Consider the following 24,702-nt stretch of genomic DNA (forward strand, 5'->3'; position numbering starts at 1 on the left):
AAGTACACACTGCAACACTTATTACATTGAGAGGTGTATTATGTTCAATTGATAAACGAGCAACATTACAGATATTTCGCAGTACGTGATATGTGACGGAACTTGCCACGACTTTATTTGATTTAATGATATTGTGGAATTCAAAGAAAAATTTTAAAACAATGAGGTTCAATTAGTACGAAAGAAAACTCTCACATCACTCATGTAGAATATGATAGACTATGTTGTATTAAAATGTGGGCATGATCGACGTACATTACTAGGTCCGACATGAGCAGAGGAAAATTAGGCCAAACGTTAAGATGCCGTGAGAGCTCCAGCCGCATCGAACGGACTAAAGGAGTTACCAAAATTTTAATATTTGCAGGCACGAATATAAGATGCCGTGAGAGCTCCAGCCGCACCGAACGGACTAAAGGGGTTACCAAAATTTTAATATTTGCAGACTTGCCTATGCATGTAACGATAAAGGATTTGCAGGTGGAGTGCAGATGGAGTGTCGTGTCCTGTCGTAGGATAGAGAAAGCGTATGGGAATTTAAAAGAGTATTCGGGTCAAGCTGCAGTTTCCGAAACGTCAGGAGCAAATGCCGAGAGACTTCCAGTGAAGGCAGACGGATTGTTTGCAGTTGCGCCAAGCACTGTCACAGAGCACACAGGAGAGGTGAGCTTTTGGGACTCGGTAAAGATATTAGTTGGAGACTCAAGGAACTCAAGGGTCTGAATAGTAATTGCTTTGCATCAGACTAAACTAATGTACTAAAGATTGTTTCTAAACATTAGAAACGCAACGGGTCCGTCTCTTTGTATAACAGAAACCAGTGTCTGTCCCAGGTGTGAGAGCTAACGAAAGTGTCAATCACCAGCATCTTAAAAGCACGACCATTTGAGACAACAGACTTACCCGAGGCTGCGGTCGAGAGAAACGGTGTTGGTGCCCAAATGTTCTGACTGAGAACTCTATAAATACGAAAACCCGAGAGCTTTTAATGGGTTGTGATGGACTACTATATCTACCTGTATGTAGTCTATCTGCCACTCCAATAGCGCTTTGCAGGTTTCTTCAAGTCTGACGTGTGGCTCTGCACCTCCATGTCACCTCTGGCCAACCAATGTTCAGGGCCTTCCAAAATGGTTCAAATGGCTCTAGACACTATGGGACTTAACATCTGAGGTCATCAGTCCGCTAGATTTAGAGCTGCTTAAACCTAACTAACCTAAGGACATCGCACACATCAATACCCGAGGCAGGATTCGAACCTGCGATCGTTTCTGAAGCGCCTCGAACATCTCGGCCACAGCGGCCGGCTTCATGGTCTTCCCCTTCTCCTTCCTGCAGGTAGGGATATTCCCTGCCTTACACTAACAAATTCCATGTTTGGTAGCAACAGCATTCGGCTGAAAGCTAAACGTCACTACCCTTCCTGTTACGGCTAGCAACAACAGTGTTTTACGTCACTTTCCTCCTCTCGAATGATGGAGACTCCTCCATCGGCAGTGAATACCGATTTATTCGTCTCCCATCTCTCTGTAACCTGTATGAATCCACTGACGTTGCTGTTCGCAGGAGCAAGGACTATGCATGCTGCATGTGCTAAGACGTGCCTGCTTACTACCAACGTTTGCTTGTGCACCTTGCAACAGCGTGTATAAGGTGTATGGAGTTACCAATAAATTCTTTAAACTGAAATTTCTACCCTGAGACAACTGCTCTGAGTGTCTGCAATTGGTCGGCCGGGGTGGCAGAGCGGTTCTAGGCGCTACAGTCTGGAACCGCGCGACCGCTACGGTCGCATGTTCAAATCCTGCGTCTGGCATAGATGTGTGTGATGTCCTTAGGTTAGTTAGGTTTAAGTAGTTCTAAGTTCTAGGGGACTGATGACCTCAGAAGTTAAGTCCCATATGCTCAGAACCATTTGAACCATTTTGTCTGCAATTTGCAAGCTCCTCCTCTCAACTGTTTACCTTGTGTACCCTAACGCTGCCGTCTACTCCTGCCATCTGACTTATGTCTCTGGTTCCCTGCCTTGGAGTGTTCAACAGCCTCAAGCTTAACAATGAATAGAACAATACGTCATCAGTTCATGACAGCAGATAGTATTTACCTTATCCGTGTTGGTCTCTAGATATATGCTCTTTCCGTGTTAGCACAACATTTGCATGTGTTTTATTTTTGAGAGTTACACATAGCTGTTCGTTTTTGGCTTACCGGCAAAATTACTTCATTTTACTTTAATTACAGGTAGTTGTCCTATAGTAGAATTACTAAACGCAAGTACGGTGTTAAACACATGCTGAAGTGTCTAAACGTAACATACTAATACCAGTGCTTAAGAATTGGCTAAAGAACACTTCTTTTAGTTTGAAGTGCACCATAGTTACGCAGCTGTACCACTAGTTCTTTATCTAAACAGTGAATCTTACCAAATGTTTTCAAAAGAAATATTTGTGCGGCAGTAGAATGTTTTGGAGATTCTTTCCACATAAATAGGAAGAAATCCCCATTTCCGTATGTCTATACGACTGCATGACAATCACTGGAAACTGCCACATCCACTGACTATCTGAGAGTAAGGGTACTGAACGATTTAAAGTCGAACGACCACATAAAAATAATCGCACGTAAGGCAGATGCGAGACTAAAGTTACTGGATGAATTCTCAGGAAGTGTAGCCCATCTACAATTCAGGTAGCTTATAAAACTCCTGTCAGAGCGATACTTGAATGTTATCAGTCTTGGATTCATACCAGATAGTATACGAGGTGTGGCTAGAAAAAAACCGGACTAGTACTGGTGAAACAATAAAACGAATGCAATAAGGCTGAAAGTCGCGTGGCCTGTCACGTGACTCTCGCTCCGCCTACTGCTCGAGTTTCATCTGCCTCCTGAACTCAGTCTGCCCGTGGCGTATGTTTTAAGTAGTTGACGTTTTGTCTGTGCGTCGGAAAATGCTGAGTGTACAGAAAGAACAGCGTGTTAACATCAATTTTTGTTTCAAACTAGGAAAATCTGCAAGTGAAACGTTTGTAATGTTACAAGTGTACGGCGATGATTGTTTATCGCGAACACAAGTGTTTGAGTGGTTTAAACGATTTAAAGATGGCCGCGAAGACACCAGTGATGACACTCGCACTGGCAGACCATTGTCAGCAAAAACTGATGCAAACATTGAAAAAATCGGTAAACTTGTTCGACGAGATCGCCGTTTAACAATCAGAGCAGTGTCTGAGTTAACAGGAGTTGACAAGGAAAGTGTCGAACAAGTTTACCGATTTTTTCAATGTTTGCATCAGTTTTTGCTGACAATGGTCTGCCAGTGCGAGTGTCATCACTGGTGTCTTCGCGGCCATCTTTAAATCGTTTAAACCACTCAAACACTTGTGTTCGCGATTCACAATCATCGCCGTACACTTGTTGTAACATTACAAACGTTTCACTTGCAGATTTTCCTAGTTTGAAACAAAATTTGATGTTAACACGCTGTTCTTTCTGTACACTCAGCATTTTCCGACGCACAGACAAAACGTCAACTACTTAAAACATACGCCACGGGCAGACTGAGTGCAGGAGGCAGATGAAACTCGAGCAGTAGGCGGAGCGAGAGTCACGTGACAGGCCACGCGACTTTCAGCCTTATTGCATTCGTTTTATTGTTTCACCAGTACTAGTCCGGTTTTTTTCTAGCCACACCTCGTAGACAGTATTCGTAGATGAAATAAGGATCCAAAGAATAGCAACTTCTTTCACTACATTTTCATTTAGCAAGCGTGAAATAGTCAAGGAGATTCTAATTCCAGGTGCAGACGCTGTAATGGAGACGTTATGCACCACGGAGTGGTTTACTATTAAAATTCCGAGAGCGTACGTTCCTAGAAAAGTCAACCCATGTATTGATTTCTCCTATGTATATCTCACGGAAAGACCATGAAGGTAAAATTAGAGAGATTAGAGTTCACACGGAGGCCGCCAACAGTCTTTCTTCCCACGAACCATCTGTGTCAGGAACAGGAAAAGGCGGACGTGACACTGGAACACACAAAGTACCTCCCGCTAATCACCATACGGTGTGTAATTACAGTGCGCTACTACAAATTTATGGTTTCTTGTTTTACATTCCTAAAACTCTAACTCATTTTTTTCAAGAAGTTTTTATTTGCACCTCCTGATACCTTGGTGATCTCCCACTAGACTCCCATAGTCACCTTTACGGCTGTCAAAACTAATTCCTTTGATATATCAATGGAAAAATGCTCCTATTGGAGCACAAAAAAAGGCTGATATCCTATTAATTAAAAGACTCTGACTAAAATTTGAGGTACCAGCTCAGCTGCCCTCATTCTGTCTTTCTCAGCACCTTTAAAAACTTTCTCTAAAGTCGAGCTCTTTTTAACATGCAACTCACCGCTCACTCCCAGAAGCTCCCTAACTGTAACTCGCTCACATCCTCTAGTCTGTACCTGGTAGTCGCTCATACCCATCCACATACACTTGCCCATTCTCACTAATTCATTCAGTCCAACTCGTTGTCATTATCTCATTGTGTCTCTCTGTCATTCTCCCCTGTTTCACAGCTGCAGTCACCTTCGTTCTGTCCTACTACCGCTGTCTCCCCTCATTGTTAACTGTCTCCCTCTTGCTCTCTCTTACTGCTACTATCTAATTCATTCCTTCGACTGCTGCTGTCTGTTCTGACTGTTACCATCTCTCTTCCTCGTTGTCACTGTCATAGACCCTGTCTCTCATTATCACTGGCTCTCACCCACTTCCAGTTTCTCCTCCTCTTTATTCCACTGGCACATTAGCTGTCACTTTTTTACTAGCTCTGTTCTGTCACTGTCAAGTATGTTGCACTGCCACTGGGCCTCTATCTTTCTCTCAAACTGCCATTGCCTCCTTCTCTCTTTTTACACCATAAGCCATATCTACTATTTTCCACCATTACTTTTCTGTCTCTTTCCCATTGCCATTACCTCTCCTGTCTCAGTGTAAAAAAACACCATACGTTCGCATGCAACAAGTTTTGGGAAAATTTTTAAATTTTCTGAGTAAGGTAGTATGAGTCTTAATTTAATCAAGAGGGTATTCGACTTTTTTGTGCTCCATTAGGATCATTTTTCCCCTGGTTCCCTTCTTTTCCGTGCTACGGCAAGGCATGTCATTCATATGTAAAGAACTTTATGGGTCAGTAAAAGCCGGCCGGTGTGGCCGTGCGGTTCTAGGCGCTTCAGTCTGGAACCGCGTGACCACTACGGTCGCAGGTTCGAATCCTGCCTCGGGCATGGATGTGTGTGATGTCCTTAAGTTAGTTAGGTTTAAGTAGTTCTAAGTTCTAGGGGAATGATGACCACAGATGTTAAGTCCCATAGTGCTCAGAGCCATTTGAACCATTTTGGTCAGTAGAATTTTGTTAGTTTACTTATCTGAAACAGAAATAACGCAAAACTAATTTCAAAGCTCAGACCTCATTTTACGTGCACAAAAATTTTGCATGTGCTTCAGCGCTACAACGTTGGGTTCGCAGAACCGTTCTGATGATAACGAAGACACTTCACAGCGTGTTATTCCATGCTACATCACTTTATATATTATGTTCTCGCTTAATACAGGATTTTATGTGCGTATTTTACGTGTACAAGTAGGTATCAAGAAAAATTTCAAGGGTTATCGAGACCGGAATCTTAGGAACGTATCGAAAAAATTTAAGCCATTCAGTGTCTTGGAATCCCCGGCTTGGTGTCGGGACTCAAAAACCTTGTTTTTTGGGCTTTCTCATCATCCATCCATGAACTAAATGGTGCCTCTATAAGCTCCTTAAAACGCACCGTACACCACATCTAATGCAAAAAGAATCAATCGATTTTCTCCAATTGCCTAATCTCAAGGAAGTGTGTGATGTTCGAAATTTGACACTGGTCAAATGTGTGTGAAATCTTATGGGACTTAACTGCTAAGGTCATCAGTTCCAAAGTTTACACACTACTTAACCTAAATTATCGTAAGGACAAATACACACACCCATGCCCGAGGGAGGACTCGAACCTCCGCGGGGACCAGCCGTACAGTCCATGTCTGCAGCGCTTTAGACCGCTCGGCTAATCCCGCGAGGCAAATTTGACACCGTACTAAAGGACAGTTACAGGGTTACAGTAGGACGATCTTTCTGTTGGAGATACAGATGGCTCGTAGTGCAATGGCTATCCAAAACACTAGACCCCGTCTTTCTAGCACCGCGGTATGAGCCTCGGAAAAATCCCGTTTTTATGCGCAGCGTTTTGGAAAATATTAGGTAGCCGTTACTGCATCGTGCTTACGGACACAGACACGTACGTTACCAAAAAGTCAATATATCCAAAGCAAAGCAGCTGTTTTCAAAGTACAAAAATTGTATATCGTCGGGGACCGCTCATAAACTAGGTACAGCAGCGAATATCTAATGGTTGGTATCGACTGTTCACATATCGATATCGAGCGTGCAGAAAGCGATTTGTGCTCTTGATTTCTGCCAACGATAACTTGCCGATAACTGCCTGGCGCCACGCCGAACTCTGTATAGACTCGACATTCACTTATCACACACCATCGAGGACTGTTTCTGCAGCCACGAAAAAAGAAAAAGTCGCATTAATCAGCGTTGGGAGGAAAAACGCCCACTCGAACGTAATTACGGTGCGCTGCTATGAGCTGATTGTTTCTTGTTTTACATTCTCGAAACTTCCTTTTTTCTTCTTTCTCTCGTGTTACACACTACACGGCAATCGCCATGTATCAGTTGTAGCAAGCAATTCGCGAGCAAATGTATCATTACGGTCGCCTGTCCAAGTCGTTACTTCCTGTGCAGGAATCGCCTTGTAGCGACCGTTACGAGGAACCGATTAAGTCTTGGCAATGCTGAAGTAATTAGCGCAAGTGTTTAAAACAAACATAATCATTTGGGGAATCCTAATGGCATCGACACGGTTTTTTTTTTCGTAATTACTGGCTGCCGTAACAGCTACAGCCGATGTGGTGTGCACGACTTAATATGGGGAATCCCCAACTTCTTCGTACCGGACGAAACGTGTGATAGGAGGGCTGATAAGAAACAATTTTCCCTGCATTAGAAATCAGTGGGTGCCTACGTATTAGCAGGCGGGAGTCCTGACCACAGTGGAGAGACGCCCCGGGAACATTTCATGTCAGTACGGTTGATTTTCAACAGTATATCAGTGCATTCTAAAGGAAAGACATTCCTAAAATACAGATTATCTACAACTTCTGGAGAAACCAGACTCCATTTCTATAAGAGTCCGAATCGTTGAAAAGGAAGCAGTAGTTGACAAGGAAGTGAGACAGCGCTGTAGTACACACCCGACTTTATTCGGGCCGTATTTTGATCAAGCAGTGAAAGAAACCAACGAGAAGTTTGGCATGGGAATCAAAGTTCAGGGAGAAGAAATAAAAAAATTATGTTTGTTGATGAAATCGTAATTCGGTCAGAGACAGCAAAGGACTTGGAAGTACATTTGATCGGAATGAACAGTGTCTTCCAATGACGCTACAGGATGAATGGCAACAAAACTAAGACACATATGATGGAATGTAACCGAATTGAGGCAGGCGATGCTGAAAGAATTGGATTAGGAAATGAGACACTCCATGTCGCAAATGAGGTTTTTTTTATTTTTTTGTTATGTATGTAGTAAACTGAGCGATGACGGCCGAAGTGCAGAGAATATAAAATGCAGATTGGCAATATAAGGAAAACATTTCTGAAAAATATGTATTTCTTGGCATCGAATATACGATAAACGTAACAATTAACATAGTCGCTTTTCAGGTATTTTCCGCTGCTGTAGTCTTGTGTAGAAGTAAAACGTGGACACAGGTATGTTCCACTACTGCCATCATTTTCCAAACATTTTGAGAAGAGAATAGTATCCGACCTGAGTAACAATAATATCCTCAGTAAAGCACAGTTCCGATTTTAGAAGAGTTGCTCTACTGATGATGTCATTTACATGTTTAGTCACCAAATTTTACAAGCACTAAATAACAAAAGAATGTCCATTGCTATTTTCTGTGACCTGTCTCACTCATTTGATTGTTTGTATCACAATATTCTTCTAGATAAGCTGGGTTTTTATGGGGTTGGTGGTATAGCCAACCAACAGACAATGTCATATGTAACCAAGAGAATGCAGAAAATTGTAGGTAGTACCAGTATAGTACAGGGTCATTAGAAATCGCTTATGGGGTCTCCCAAGGCTCAATCGCAGGTCCACTACTATTTTTCATGTGTGTAAACGATCTTCCGAGTAATATACAACAAGCAGAATTAGCCCTTTCCGCATTTAACCAGTACAAGCATACATCCAGCATCAGAAGAAATGGTAAACACTTTTCTTAAAAGTACCATTGATTGGTTTCCTGCCAATGGTCTCACCATCAATTTTAAACAGACGCAACATATTCAGTTCTGCACATCTGGAGGTACTAGCCCAATGAGACGTGCAGCACGTTGAAGAAATAATAAATGATGTAGAAACATCAAAATTCTTATGTGTCGACATCGAGGATAATTTAAACTGGAAAAACACCTTTCGGAACTACTAAAACAACTTACTCTAGCCACATTTGGAAATCTTGGGGAGAGGCAAATTAGCATATTCATATATCCTGCAAGTTTTCATTCGATAACGTCATACAGAACAATGTTCTAGCGTAACTCCTATTTAAGAAAGACAGTCTTGATTGGTCACAAACATGCTGTAAGAATAATATGTGGTACTCACACACTGTCATCTTGTAGACATCTGTTTTAGGAGTTGTGAAGTTTGACTACTGCTGTACGTTACGTTTATTCCCTCATGAAGTTCATTATAGTTCAAAAGGTACAATATTGTACATAACTATATTATCAGAAGCAAACGTGACATTTATTACGCTATCTTAAGCACAAAAATGGGGCACAACGCTGCAACCAAAACTTTTGATCACTCGCCCAGTGATATAAAATATCTAAGAGAGTTCTTCTTATGGGGCAGTAGCAACTGCTAGTTTTTCTGTTTGTGTTCCCGATCGCGCAGCCAGAGGAGAACTGCTGTTGTGGAATTTTTGTACCTTTTAATCTTCTGAAACGGAACCTTGAGTTCCATGCCAACACTGGGGTGAGAATGACCTCAGATGATTAAGTGATTTTGTTTTTTTACACCAGGTGATGAAGCTGTAACTGTTCCTATACGCCGGCCGCGGTGGTCTAGCGGTTCTAGGCGCTCAGTCCGGAACCGCACGACTGCTACGGTCGCAGGTTCGAATCCTGCCTCGGGCATGGATGTGTGTGATGTCCTTAGGTTAGTTAGGTTTAAGTAGTTCTAAGTTCTAGGGGACTGATGACCACAGATGTTAAGTCCCATAGTGCTCAGAGACATTTGAACCATTTTGTTCCTATACCGGTCGTGTACCCAATAAAAAATTGTGGATTAAACAACTGTCCTGCGGTTTTCTTCATTTTTCAAAATAAAATGTCTGAAAGACAGCAAAGTACAATTTGAAAAGAAACTGAAGTCGTTTTTTCTTGACAACTCCTTCTGTTCCATAGAAGAATTTCTATTATTGTAATGTGTGAAAGATGGTGGGTAGGAATACTAACACGTATCTGCAAGCCATTTCTTAAATTGCAAAAAGGCACTTATAAGTGATCAGCATATTTACGAAATCATTTTTGATGTGAATATAAAATGTCTCGTTCCACTTCAGTAAAACGCATCGTGCAAACGATCCACTGACCATGAAAGTAACTAACAAACTAATTGTAGCGTTGCAGAAGAATGCTGGAGATTAGATGGTAGATCGGAACTAATGAAGCCGGCCGTTGTGACCAAGCGGTTCTAGGCGCTTGAGTCTGGCACCGCGCTGCTGCTACGGTCGCAGGTTCGAATCCTACCTCTGGCATGGATGTGTGTGATGTCCTTAGTTTAGTTAGGTTTAAGTAGTTCTAAGTGTAGGGGACTGATGACCTCAGATGTTAAGTCCCATAGTGCTTCGAGCCATTTTTGAAGAACTAATGAAGAGGAACTGAATAGAATTGGGAAGAAAATAAATATATGGCACAACTTGATTAAATGTGGCGTCGGTTCATAAGAAACTTGCTGAAGCCCAAAGGGACCGTCAGTTTGGCAGTGGAGGAGAAATATGGGGAACTGAAACTGTAGAGGCAGACCAAAGCATGACTAGAGTAACCAGGTTCAGATGGCTGTACGTAGCTGTAGTTATGCAAATGTTCAGAGACTTATACATTATGACCTGGCGTGGATATCTGCATCATACCGCTCGTCAGACTGAAAATGACAAATACAGCGTAACCAGGTTTCTGAGTGGATCGAAAATTTTCTGACTGGTAACACGCAGCACTGAATGAAGAGTCACCTATATACATTGAAGTGGTATGTGATGAAGGCCAGGGGAGTGTGTTATTCATATTAAATGTTAATGGTTAAGCCGATAGTATGAGTAACTACGAGGGTGAGTCAAATGAAAACCTTAAATATTTTTTTAAATATTATTTATTGTGCAGGAGTGGTACAAAGCTGTATCTCTTTTCAATATAATCTCCACCACGTTCAATGCAAGTCCTCCAGCCCTTACAAAGAGACTAAATTCCTATAGAAAAAACTTCTTTTGGTAGTACGGGCAACCACTCATGCACCATGACTAATCTGTAAACATGCTGCAGTGTCATTCAGTATCACACGGCGGTTTTCCTTCACTATGGCTTCAACTGCTGCCATGTTCTGTGGAGTCACAACTCGTTGTACCTGACCCGGACGAGGAGCATCTTCCACTGAAGTCACACCATTTGAAACTTCCTACTCCATTCGTAGACTTGCTGCTGCGACAAGCATGCAGCACCATACTGAACCTTCATTCGTCGATGAATTTCAATAGGTTTCACACCTTCACTACGCAAAAACCGAATAACAGAACGCTGTTCTTCCCTGGTGAAGTCACAAGTGGGGCGGCCATTTTTATACTGATACTGTGACGGTATGTGTGCACCTGCACTATGCTGCCACCTACAGGCCATTCTGCATGCTGTTTCTAGCACGCTTACCAGCTTACAGGATAACGGCGCGAAATTTCGATTTATCGTTGCAAATTTAAGGTCTTCATTTGACTCACCCTCGTATATCATACTTTTTGAAGAAGATGCAGTTACCTTCGAGGAAACTGTATCTGGTAAAAACTTATTTAGACTTCGAAAAATATCACAAATATGTCCTCCAGACGATACAGGACACAGCCTACACAAAAGAATGCTGAGCCGCCTACGACTCTGAGGCAGCTAGGTTAAGGTTGAATTCCTAAGAGTGCGCATATTATTCATAGAGTTGTTGGATGTCCTCGTGAGAGATAACGTGCCATATTCGGCAAAATAGGAGCGTTAGATCGTCAAAACCTCAAGATGAATTGAGGGCTCTACCCATAATGCTCCAAACACTCTCCTCTGGGGACTGATCCGGCGACCTCGGTGGCCATGGTAGGGTTTGGCAAGCACGAAACTCTCTCCGTGTATGGGCAGTCATTATCTTGCTGAAATGTAAGCCTTCACTGTACTGTAAGGGTGCCACAGATGATAACCAAATGGATCCTGCTATGAAAAAATATTCCCCCTCCCCTCTTCGGAAATCGCTCCTGGTTCTAAGGCCGAACAATGGGCGACTGGTTGGTATCCCACCTCTGTCCAGGGCGTCTCAGACACGTCTGCGTCCTGGAATCTCGTTGGCTGTTGTAGAATTGTCTTTATTGGTGAGTTCCGCTTCGAACTGTGCCCCGGCGACCAGCAAATACGTGTCTGGATACGCCTTGGACAGTGGTTGCATCTCATCCTCGATTGTCGCCTGCCGTACCGCTCGATAACGCCCCGAACAACGGTTGCATCTCATCCTTTCTATCGCCCACCATACGCCCGATAACCAGGGATTATGGTCTGGGTTACAATTAATTTTTGTAGCACAATCTATTTGGTCGTCTTTGGCGTCACCCTTTCAGCATAATGGCATATCGACGATACTTTAGGCCCCGTTTTGTGCCCTTCATGGTAACCCATCCTGGGCTGATATTTCAGCGAGATAATTCCCGTACACGGCGAGTCTTTCTACTGCTTGTGTTCTTGCGTGCCAAACGCTGCCTTTGCCTGCAAGGTCGCGAATGTATCCCCAATAACCTAACTTAACCTAACATAACCGACGTTTGCAGCATTATTTACAGGGCCCTCCAGCTAGTTCGGAATTTTCACGATATTTTAGCCAGTCGGAGAGAAAATGCCACGACATCCCTCAAGAGGACATCCAAATAATCAATCAATGCTAAGGCGAATAACTGCTTGCATTAGGGCCAAATGTGGACCAATGCGTTATTGACTTGCTCTATTTGTGAAACTCTTTCTCATGAATAAATCATCCATTTTTTTGCCGCTGACCTCTCTTATTTTCCACGGGTCACGTCGAATACATATGGTTCTTCTTGCTCTATCGTATACTGCGACCTGGAACTTATTCTGTAGCCTTGCGACTTTTATCGCTTGAGTTTTAAAAGTTTTGCTTTAATTTTTTTGTCTCTACGTAATTTTGTATTACCGAGGCATCTTATTTGTACAGATCTATGAGACGAGTAAAATAAAATCCAATTGTGTTCTTTTGCCATGAATACTTTTCTCTTGTGTGAGCTTGAAACGTTTTCATTATTTGTGGTTTGGCATGTTTTAGCAACCATTTCATTACCGAACTGCGTTTTGTGCTTTCTTTTCGCATTACCTCCACGTGTCGTAAAAGGCTCGGTGACATTACACATCTTGGAGATGGCTGTTAAGTTTCCATGTACCTTTGTACCGAAATGGTCCTCCTTTGTCCATGTTAACAGTGCATGTGTAGGCGATATGATCAGAAAAAAACTGTCGTCCGAACTTCGGAATGTGGGATTTGGGTTGTTAGTTGTTCGGAAACATAAATTCTGTCCAGCCGACCGGCAGAGTGGCTTGTAACAAGTGTTCAACCCAGGGGTCGTATTGTGCGTGGGTTCCCATGTATCAGTTAAACGCACTTCGCGAACGATACGATCCAGTTCTACAGATTTATTGAAGTCAGGCGTCTGGTCTCTTGGACTTAGCACACAGCTGAAATCACCTGCCAGTATTAGATAGTTTCAATTCCTCCCAAAAAGTGAGACTATTTCGCTCTTAAAAAAGTCTGCCCTGTCTCACCGATTCTTACTACCTGACGGACCGTACACTTTGTTTATGAGTGTGCGGTTGATGATGACAGCGATTCCTCAGCTGTTTAGTAGTTTTTTGACATCTCTCATGATAATCCTTCTTCTGCTAAAAATGTTGTCCCTAAATCCGCTCCAGTTCCCGGGTCTATATCTGCAGCATACAAGAGATCTTACAGATTCCGAAGGTGCAAATAAGACTGGATCTTATTTGTATTTAAAGTGTTAATTTTATAGGCTTGAGGCTGGATCATCTTGTAACTTACGTGTTGGGAGATGAATGTTCCTTATTTGGGCGGCAATTCACAGAAAGCCCATATTCCAAAGTCGGTGAGTGGTTGGAAATACCTCTTGTAGTTGTGTGCTGCTCCGTTTGAGATGACAAAAGCTGCTCCTCAGTTTGCGGGAGTGTAGCCGTGACAGTATTCATTTTGTCGCAGAAGAAGCTGTGAAGCACAGACACCGTGGTGAAGTGGTTATGATACGAGGGAGGGTCGTTTGTTCAAAACTCACCTGAGCTGTAAAATTTTAATTTCTATATTCGGTTCGAGTACATTCTAGAAGTATTCACAAATGTCAAGAATCATTGTACTGGAATGCTCTGTAACTGTATATGTATACTGTATGTGTCCAGGCTGGAGGCAGTTCGCTCCGCGCTCTTGTATGTGCCAGTGCTGAATAAACCTTCGTTAAATGAAGTTAGTGTTCGTCATTCATCTAATTACACCTTCCTCTACGTGACAATATCAATTTCTTCCATTTCCTCCCACCCCATCCCCCCCACCCCCCAATTTCCTGTTCGTGTGGTCATGTACAATGTGTCTCCGTATTACCTAGTTCGTGCAGAGGGTCTGCAGAGTATGTCACCAAGCGCCTCTTGATGTGAACACATCACAGAGGCCTCTGTCTCATCGCTGGCGGGATTCAAGAATTTCAGGAGTGTGAAGACCCACTTGGCTACAAATTCTTTTCACTTTTTCGAGAGGTAGTGGAGCTACTTGATTAGCACATTGATGTGTCAGTCTTCGTTTCTTGTGGTAGGAGCTCCTTTTAGAATTTTCCTTTTCATCAGCATCAGGTGTCCACTGGTTTGTCGAGGTTCGATGCTCTCTAGAGTCAATGTCTGTCCCATGTCCCACCCTGGCCTGGCGGCGTGAATATCATGGAGAACGTCAGTTCGCTCGTTTTTGGAGGAGCTCGCTTTGGGATCTTCCTTCACATTAGCATCCAGTTTCGACCGTTTTGTCGAGACTCGTTCCTGTGTAAAAGCGATGTCCGTTCCGTCATGGTGCCTGGCGGCTTGAAATTCACGAAGAACATCAGCCTGCTCGTGATGGAGCGCTATAGGCCCTGCGGCATCAGTCATAGTCACCGGAGTGCCTATATTAATATCTCCAGTTAATGGGGCTACGACGGTGTGAGTTACGGGTTTGAGTCCCGTAACGCTGAAGCGTACGTCAGGGGCAGGGCTGTGGTTACAGGAGGGCTCGCGGCTTCACCGGCAGGTACGTACGCACGGGCTGTTGCATGCACTGTGCGCGAACATGGCCTGGCACACCACGGCCAGCGCACATTCTTGGCTGGCCGTAGTATACCACTGTGCCACCTACATTAATATGCGACGATATGTGTTTGTAGGTCAATCATGACCTGGTTCGAAAATCCGCACTGTGTGGCTGCCAAGCCCCGCATACATACCTGTAAACTTCCATCTGTATGTTTAAATATCAGAATCTCTCCATTAGATTCTGTTACTTTGTCACAAATGTAAGAGCTCGTAAGTTTAACGTAAACAGCACTACTCACTATAGAGAAATTAATTCCCAAAATGTCAAATGGTTCAAAATGGCTCTGAGCACTATGGGACTTATCATCTGAGGTCATCAGTTCTCTAGAACTTAGAACTACTTAAACCTAACCAACCTAAGGACATCATGCACATCCATGCCCGAGGCAAGATTCGAATCTGCGGCCGTAGTGGTCGCGCGGTTCCAGACTGTAGCGCCTAGAACCGCTTGGCCACACAGGCCGGCTGACTTTGCTAGATAAACTTCTGTCTTGAATCTGTATGATCCACGCCAATCTCCAGGTGTGGTATTTTTTCTTTACCTTGTATGTGTGAAATATATAGGGTGAATGCGTGATGATGTTACAAACTTTCAGGGACGATGGAGAAGGATAAATGTATCAATCTGAGGTAAGGTACCCTGGCGCGAAAACGAAGACTCGAAAGTTATGAATGAAAATGGTGCTGATAACGCAGGCAATGGACCTCTTCTGCTGGAAGGTCTTTGCTTTCCATGTTTTGGGAGGAACTGGTATGAATCAAAACGAGAAAACATTGTCCAGTGAGTACGGACTCTACAATGCAATCTTAACAGCTATGAACACTTGTTCTGTAGAAGAGATACGTTTCACAGTTGCAAAGATGTACAAGTACTCAGAGCTTTTAAGGTATGCAGTTTAGAGGCAATTATCATGGAAATTTTTTTTTCTTCTTTTGGTTCTACTACCTCCTCCCAAAATATGGAAGGCAAAGAGCTTGCAGTAGAAGAGGTCCACTGTCAGAGGTATCAGAATAATTTTCACTTATAATTTCCGACTCCGTCACTTTCGAACTAGAGTCCACTATCTCATATTGATATGTATACCCATGTCCGTCATCCCTAAAAGTTTGTAACGTCATCAAGGAATCACCCTGTATGTAACACAATATTCTCTCTAAGACAAAATGCTCAGAAATTGATATTCACACAGATAAAGGCGGAAAATGCAAAATTGTAATCTTTGTTGGCCGACAGATGAATGTGTGACGCTGAAATTTCACCGCGCAGCTGGCAAGAATAGTAAACAGGGGACATGTCGACACCAGGGCATATGTCTTTGCAAATTTCATTCCGTGTACTCAATCAGACAGCAACTACGTCTCTAAGACAGCAGCTTGAAGAATGTAGGCGCAATTATTAGCATTAGAGAGAGGACGTGTAGTTGAGCTCAAACAAGCCGGTTGGAGTAATCAGCAGATCGCTCAACATTTGAATATGACCGATACCACCATTCGACGATGTTGTCAGAGATGGCTGAACCATGGCAGAATGCAGCGTCAAGAATGAAGCAGTCGACCTAAACAGACGACAGAACGAATCGACGGAGCAGTAGTGAGACAGGCACTCAGAGCTCCGGATTCCTCCTTGTCATCGATCCGACGTGACCACAAGGACCACTGATAGGCGGTTTACAGAATGGCAGCAGAGCTCAAGACGCCCCTTGCACCGACTAACATTCACCTCCGTACACCCACAAGCCCGTTTGCAGCGGTGTCGAGCACATTCGGCCTGAAATCTCATTGACTGAAGTAGAATTGTTTTCAGTGATAAATCCCGCTTCGAACTGAGCCCCGATGATTAGCGAAGACGTGTCTAGAGACGTCCCAGATAGTGGTAGTGTACCAGCTATACGATCCAACAACAAGGAGTAATGGTTTGAGACACCGTTTCATTTTTTGTTATAGCAGGACGTTTTTGGTTGTCATTCGCAGCACCATTAGAGCACAGCGGTACAATAACGATATTTGCCCTTCATTGCAAGCCATCTTGGGCTTACATTTCAGCAAAAGAATGACCGCCCGCCCGTGGTGTGAGTTTCCACTGCTTGCCTTCGTGCTTGCTAATCTGGTCTAGCAAATCGTTCACCAATTGAGAACGTTTGGGCCCTCCAAACAGTTTCGGATTTTGAAGGTCCGACGCGCCAATCGGACATAATTTGGCACGATGTCTCTCAGAAGGACATCCAACAACTCCGTCAATTAATGTGAAGTCAAGCTGCTTTCTTAAAGGCCAGAGGTGGATCAACGCGTTATTGACTTGCTCAATTTGCGAAGCTCTTTCTCTTCAATAAATCATTCATTTTTCCTGTAATCGTGTGTTTGTCTGTACATGTTGTTGTGGTCTTCAGTCCAGAGACTGGTTTGATGCAGCTCTCCATGCTACTCTATGCTGTGCAAGCTTCTTCATCTCCCAGTACCTATTGCAACCTACATCCTTCTGAATCTGTTTAGTGTATTCATCTCTTGGTCTCCCTCTAAGATTTTTACCCTCCACGCTGCCATCCAATACTAAACTGGTGATCCCTTGATGCCTCAGAATATGCCCTACCAACCGACCCCTTCTTCTAGCCAATTTGTGCCACAAATTTCTCTTCTCTCCAATTCTATTCAGTACCTCCTCATTAGTTATGTGATCTACCCATCTAATCTTCAGCATTCTTCTGTAGCACCACATTTCGAAAGCTTCTATTCTCTTCTTGTCTAAACTATTTGTCGTTCACGTTTCACTTCGATACATGGCTACACTCCATACAAATACTTTCAGAAACGACTTCCTGACACTTAAACCTATACTCGATGTTGACAAATTTCTCTTCTTCAGAAACGCTTTCCTTGCCATTGCCAGTCCACATTTTATATCTTCTCTACTTCGACCATCAAGAGTTATTTTGCTCCCCAAATAGCAAAACCCATTTACTACTTTAAGCGTCTCATTTCCTAATCTAATTCTCTCAGCATCACCCGATTTAATTCGACTACATTCCATTACCCAGTTTTGCTTTTGTTGATGTTCATCTTATATCCTAGTTTCAAGACACTGTCCATTCCGTTCAACTGCTCTTCCAGGTCCTTTGCTGTCATCGACGAACCTCAAAGTTTTGATTTCTTCTCCATGGATTTTAATTCCTACTCTGTACATATACATCACATATACCGAATTCCATCCCAACCGAATAATTCCTTCGTGATGCGTCGTATTTCTGTCTTGGAAACAAAAAGTTCGTAGTTTGCTACCTACAGTTCGAAACAGTTCACAATTTAGTAGCAATACTGTTGCAGTATGTAAAGTGGACTATATCACATTTTGCAAGGTTTTTTTACGGACTGCAGTGCTATGGTAGGGGGCGTTACGGTGCTCAAAGGAAAACGGCTTCGCCGAATCGTCCTTTCCCAGCCGTCAGCGAAATAGCCGCATTCAGAGCGCCCGTAATTCCCAGGGGAGGAGTTGGGTGGCACGTTGATTGCGTGGGCCGGACTCTGTAATTCCGGCTGATCCTGAGATACGGCGCCCATTCGTTCCCGCAGAGCTAGAGGTGTGAAACAATCAGCGCTCTCTGAAATCTACTACCCGTTCGCAGTACCTCTGGTGTTCCTCAAATGAAAACGGCCTCAGGTGCATATTGTTCTCCCAGTTTTCACTTACCCCACGTGTCCCCTATCCTTCGTATGTCTTTTTTCTTGTTCGGTTTTCGTCCATAAACATGTACAGACTGAAATCTATACTGTTTAAATATCAGAGCAGTACGTTAAAAAAGTAACTCTCATAAAATTCAATCATGTTACTGTACCACCAACTTTTCCTTCTGATATTAAGCAAATTACATAGTCGCTCGAAAATAAAACCAAATCTGCTTTTGATGGTGTTTCAAATAGAGTACTAAAGATTTGTTCCCATACAACAAGCCCAGTCTTATATGAAATATGTAATGCATCATTAACTCAAGGCACTTTTTCAGAAAGACTGAAACATGCCGTTGCCAGATCCCTATGTAAGAAAGGTGACATGAGAGATGTCAATAACTACCGACCCCTTCCGCTGCTGACATCGTTTTCGGAAATTTCTGAGGATGTGATGTATTTTAGAATAGTGTCTCATCTTAGCAGCAATAATATCCTCAGAAAATCATAGTTTGGGTTTCAGAAGAGTTACTCTACAGAGAATGCCATTTACACACTCACTCACAGAATTTTACATGCATTAAATAACAAAATAGCATTGGTTGGTATTCTCTGCGACCTATCTAAGGTATTTGACTGTATGAATCACAGTATTCTCCTAGATAAATTGAAGTTTTATGTTAGTGATGGCATATTCAACCAATGAATAATGACATATCTAACTAAAAGAAAGCAGAAAGCTATACTTAATAATTAGGCCAATATAGTCCGAGGACGTAATTCTGAGTGTGGAGAAATCACGTATGGGGTTCCCCAAAGCTCAGTCTTAGATTCAGTATCGTTCCCTCTTATATATAAACGAACTTCCGTCTAATATGCAATAAGTAGAATTAGTTCTTTGTACAGGTGACACTAGTAATGTAATAAATCCAAGCATACGTATAGAAAAAGAAGAAGTATCCTTGACTGGTTTTTTGTGAATGGTCTCAAGCTCAGTTAAAAAAAACACACACACACACATATTCAGTTCTGCACTTGTACTACATAAATGATAAGTGTAAACAGATTGTGAGAAAATAATTAATAGGTTGTAAACTTCAGAATTCTCAGGTGTCCATATTGATGAGAATTTAAACTGGAAACAGCACTTTTTGGAGCTCCTAAAACAACTTAGTTCAGCCACATATTTACTTAGAATCGTTGCAAATCTTGAGGAGACAGAAATTAATAAGTTGACATATTTTACATATTTTCATTCAATAAAGTCATGGAATAATTTTCCCAGGTTACATATTTTTAAGAAAGAAAGTAATCATTGCTCAAAAGCGTGCTGCAAGAATAATGTGTGGCGTTCACCAAAGATCATCTTGTAGACATCTGTTCAAGCAGTTGGGCATGCTGACTACTGTCTTAGAGTGTATTTATTCCTTTATGAAGTTCGTTGTAAATAATCCACAGCAGTTCAAAAGGAATAATGATAAACATAATTACAATATAATAATCATCACTCCACAATGAGGATGCATTTAGTACAAAAAGGGATGTACAGTACTGTAACTACAATTTTTGATCTCTTACCCAGTGATGTAAAATGTCTAATGGGCAGTAGAATAAAATTTGAAAACCAACCGAAAAAGTTTCTCCTTGACAACTCGTTCTCTTCCGTAGAAGAATTTCTATTATTTTAATGTGTGAAAGATGGTATGTAAATGTAAAATGACTCGTTCTGCGTCACTACGGTTTGTCGTGCTTTATGCTCCATGGAACATGAAAGTAATTAACTAACTACATTTGTAATAATAAGATTCATTTCACTATTTTAAGTGAAAATTTGTCTACCTATTATTAATCTAAGAACGCTGTGTAACTAATGACCTTTCATAACGATGGAATTACCATCCATTTAATTCCGAAGGTAGCAAGAGCAGTTACGTGTGAGAACTATGGCACAATCAGCTTAACGGGTCATACATCTAAGTTTCTGAGAAGTATAATCTCCGCTACATTGAAACACAACTCTTCTAATAAAGAGGTGCTCATAACTTTTAAGGTATGCATTTTAGAGCACATCTTTATTGATCTTTTTTTCTTGTTTTGGTCCAAACTACCACTTTCCAAAATATGGAATGCAAAGAGCTTACAGTAGAAGAGATTTGTTTCACATTATCGCAGATAAAGAATTGTTCATAGCTCTTAAGGTAAGCGTTTTAGAGCCCATGTTTACTTGACTTTTTTCTTTGGAATGATCATTCCTCTCACATACCTAAATATAGACCATCACTTCTGAAACACCCTGTATATATGATACAATTGTTTAAGAAGTTTTTGTTTATGTATATCCACATGCTATTCGAAAAAGGAACGGTCGAGATATAGTGTGAAAATGGTTCTACGCACCTCTGCCAGACACTCAAGTGTTCTGTCCAGAGCTTGTGCTGATGCAGCATGGGCACACACAGTGATATATATATATATATATATATATATATATATATATATATATATATATATATATGTAACTATGAGTGAAATTGAAATATCGCGAAAAAGATGTTGACTTATGAAAATCCCCCTTTTTTAATAGTTATATCCCAACTTGATTATCATATCCATGACACTCTCTCCTCCATTACGTGATAATACAAGACAAACTGCCATATTTGAACATTTTCAATGTCTTCCGCGAATCCTATCTGCAGGGACAAGCGCATTGTTGGTAGCATCTTTAACAGATTTATCTAATCTAACAATTTTTGAGAAATTATAACGATTTATACGTGCTGGGTTATCTGTAAATGCAGTTAAAATGCTGTTATGTTTCTCCCATTCCACCTTTCACTAGTTCAAGACTACCGGAGTATTTGTAAGTCGCGTTGCGTAGCATTCCAACTGCCGACTTTCGGAATAGTTAATGTTATCGCATAAAATCACGTATGCGTACTGAGAGTGCCGACGTCGCAAGAAATAAAAAAAGGCAACGCAGCACAAACTGCAGATGCAAAGTGCAAATAGCGCTGTAACGAGTCTGCCGACAGCATCTTAGCAGATTGTATCTTCACCGCACTGTAACTGTCAGCCTTATGATTACTGAGATAGCCTCGACACGTTCAAACTGCCACCCACATTTTGCTGAAATTACACGCTGCGAGAATGCATCAGCGTTGCGAGAGAAGTGGATGACCTCTCCCACAATGTCACAGCAACGTTATTCTCACCGCCTACGTACAACGTACTATATGGAGGTATTATCTGCGTTTCCCACATCCCAAGCATGACTACAGCCCCAGTGCTACATCTGACGTACTACAAGCCAAACAGACAGTAACAACAACTGCTGCAGAGCTTCTTGATGAAGGAATTTTCTGTACGCGAGTAAATCCCAGGTCATACTTATATCTCATCCAAAGTTAATCAGTCGGTACTTTCGCGAAACAGTCCCTCAAATACTCCTCAATGGTACCCAACTACCATACCAAAACACAGTAAAAGACCTTGGAATAATCTTGGATGAACACCTAAACTGGGAAGAACAAACAGTCACAGCTTGCCGGAAATCGCTCTCCTCCCTACATGCAATTCAAAAATTTAGAAAAATATTTCCAACCCATGTTAAACAAAAATTAGTCCAAACACTAGTCTTGCCTAATCTTTACTACTGTGATGTAGTTCAACACGGCACAAATAGTGAAAATTCGAGATGCCTCGAGCTAGTGATGAATGATTGCGTTAGATACGTATGCAATATACGGTTGTATGATCATATCAGTCCTTCATACTCACAGCTAGGTTGGATACGCCCACATAAGGCACGCGATCTCCACACGATGTGCTTACTTCATCGATTTCTTAGCCACTGGTGCCCCCAATACTTATCTTCTCACATTAAACACCTCTCATCATTCCACAACCGCAATACCAGATCGGATACGTCTAGCATCTTGGCTGTACCTTTACATAACACAAAATCTTTCTCCGTGTCATTCTCCATCTCAGCCATACGACTATGGAACGCGCTCCCCTGTGATCTGCGTCTTATCCAAAACCACTCAGCATTCAAGAGGGAACTCAAGACTTACATATTAGGGACGGTATAGCCACCATTGTTGTGCCCCTCTCATTTTTTTTTCTTTCTCCTCTCCATCATAGCTTCGAATTTCACCATTCTATTTCTCTTCCTCTAACCTATCTACCTCTTCTATATCTCTTTCACCCCATTCCATCGTCTTATGTCTCTGCTTGATGAGAATAACTCACAAGCTGCAAGAATATAACGAGAAAATTCCCAACTAGCAATAGGACTGACATTCATAAAAGAAAAATATCTTTACTTTCATATACATAGTCATTATTATTATTATTATTATTCTTGATTGTTATAATTATTTTTTGATTGTTATAATTATCATTGTACTACTTTTATAATCTCTATTTTTTTCTTTAACATTAATACTGAATAACATGTTATATGTCCTTAATGTTCTGTAGAAACTGAAATTTGTTGAATCTGAGTATGCCTGGTTAGGTGTAAGAGAGGGCCTGAAGGCCCTAATCTTGCCAGGTAAAATAAATGCATAAATAAATAAATAAATAAATAAATATGGATGAAGCCATGGAATAGAAACCGACCTAAAGAAACAGATGTAAAAAAAATAGCAGCACCAAGAAGAAGTTGTGCGACGTAAACGTAAGTTGGTAGGCGTATTTCCATTTGAAAGGTGATGGATATTCAAATTTCGCACCAGTCACATAAGAGTAGTAGAGTAGTGCTAGTAGCGTCACTATAAGGAAGCAAAGCAGGTTTGTTTTAAATACACGCTCTAACGGTCATGAGCGTCAGTCAACCTTTGAGATTCGACGTCGTCAGTTGATGTTAATCAAGCATCAGGCAACACAGACACCATTGCCATTATCAACAGCTTAGTGAGTTTGAACGACGTCGTGTAAAAGGGCTACAAAAAGCTACTGCAATATTGCAGAAAGACGGTAAGTGATTGCTGGCAGCGGTGATCACGAGGATGCACGGTAGCTAGAAGACCGAGCTCCGGATGGCGAAGTGTGCTAGCGAGAGGAAAAGCCATTGTGTTCGGCTGTTTGGCTCTGGCGCATTGTAATGCATCTGCAGCACCTATATGAGCAGCAGTTGACACCACGGTAGCAGAACGAACTGTTAGAAATCGGTTACTTCAAGGACAGTTCCGACCCAGACGCTCTGTATCGTGCACTCCATTGACCCGAGAGCACCACCATTTGCGACTGCAGTGGTGTCAAGCGAGAGCTCATTGGAGGGCAGGGTGTAGCTCTGCTGTGTTTTCTTATCTTCATCTACATCGATACTTTTCAAATCACATTTAAGTGCCTGGCAGAGGGTTCATCGAACCACCTTCACAATTCTCTATTATTCCAATCTCGTTTAGGGTGCGGAAAGAATGAACACCTATATCTTTCCGTACGAGATCTGATTTCCCTTATTTTATCGTGGTGGTCGTTCCGCCCTATGTAGGTCGGTGTCAACAAAATATTTTCGCATTCGAAGAAGAAAGTTGGTGATTGGAATTTCGTGAGAAGATTCCGTCGCAACGAAAAACGCCTTTCTTTTAATGATTTCCAGCCCAAATCCCGTATCATTTCTGTGACATTCACATATTTCGCGATAATACAAATCGTGCTGCCTTTCTTTGAACTTATTCAATGTACTCCGTCAGTCCTACCTGGTAAGGATCCCACACCGCGCAACAGTATTCTAAAATAGGACGGACAATCGTAGTGTAGGCAGTCTCCTTAGTAGGTCTGTTACATTTTCTAAGTGTCCTGCCAATAAAACGCAGTCTTTGGTTAGCCTTCCCCACAACATTTTCTGTGTGTTATTTCGAATTTAAGCTGTTCGCAATTGTAATACCTAGGTATTTGGATGAATTCACGGCTTTTAGATTAGACTGATTTATCGTGTAACCGAAGTTTAACGAGTTCCTTTTAGCACTCATGTGGATGACCTCACACTTTTCGTTATTTGGGGTCAACTGCCACTTTTCGCACCATTCAGATATTTTTTCTAAATCGTTTTGTAGTTTGTTTTGATCTTCTGATGACTTTATTAGTCGACAAACGACAGCGTCATCTGCAAACAACAGAAGAAGGCTGCTCAGATTGTCTCCCAAACCGTTTATATAGGTAAGAAACAGCAAAGGGCCTATAACACTACCTTGGGGAACGACTGAAATGACTTCTGTTCGCCG

Source organism: Schistocerca nitens, chromosome 2 (genome assembly GCF_023898315.1).
Source record: "Schistocerca nitens isolate TAMUIC-IGC-003100 chromosome 2, iqSchNite1.1, whole genome shotgun sequence".
Taxonomy (NCBI): Eukaryota; Metazoa; Arthropoda; class Insecta; order Orthoptera; family Acrididae; genus Schistocerca; species Schistocerca nitens.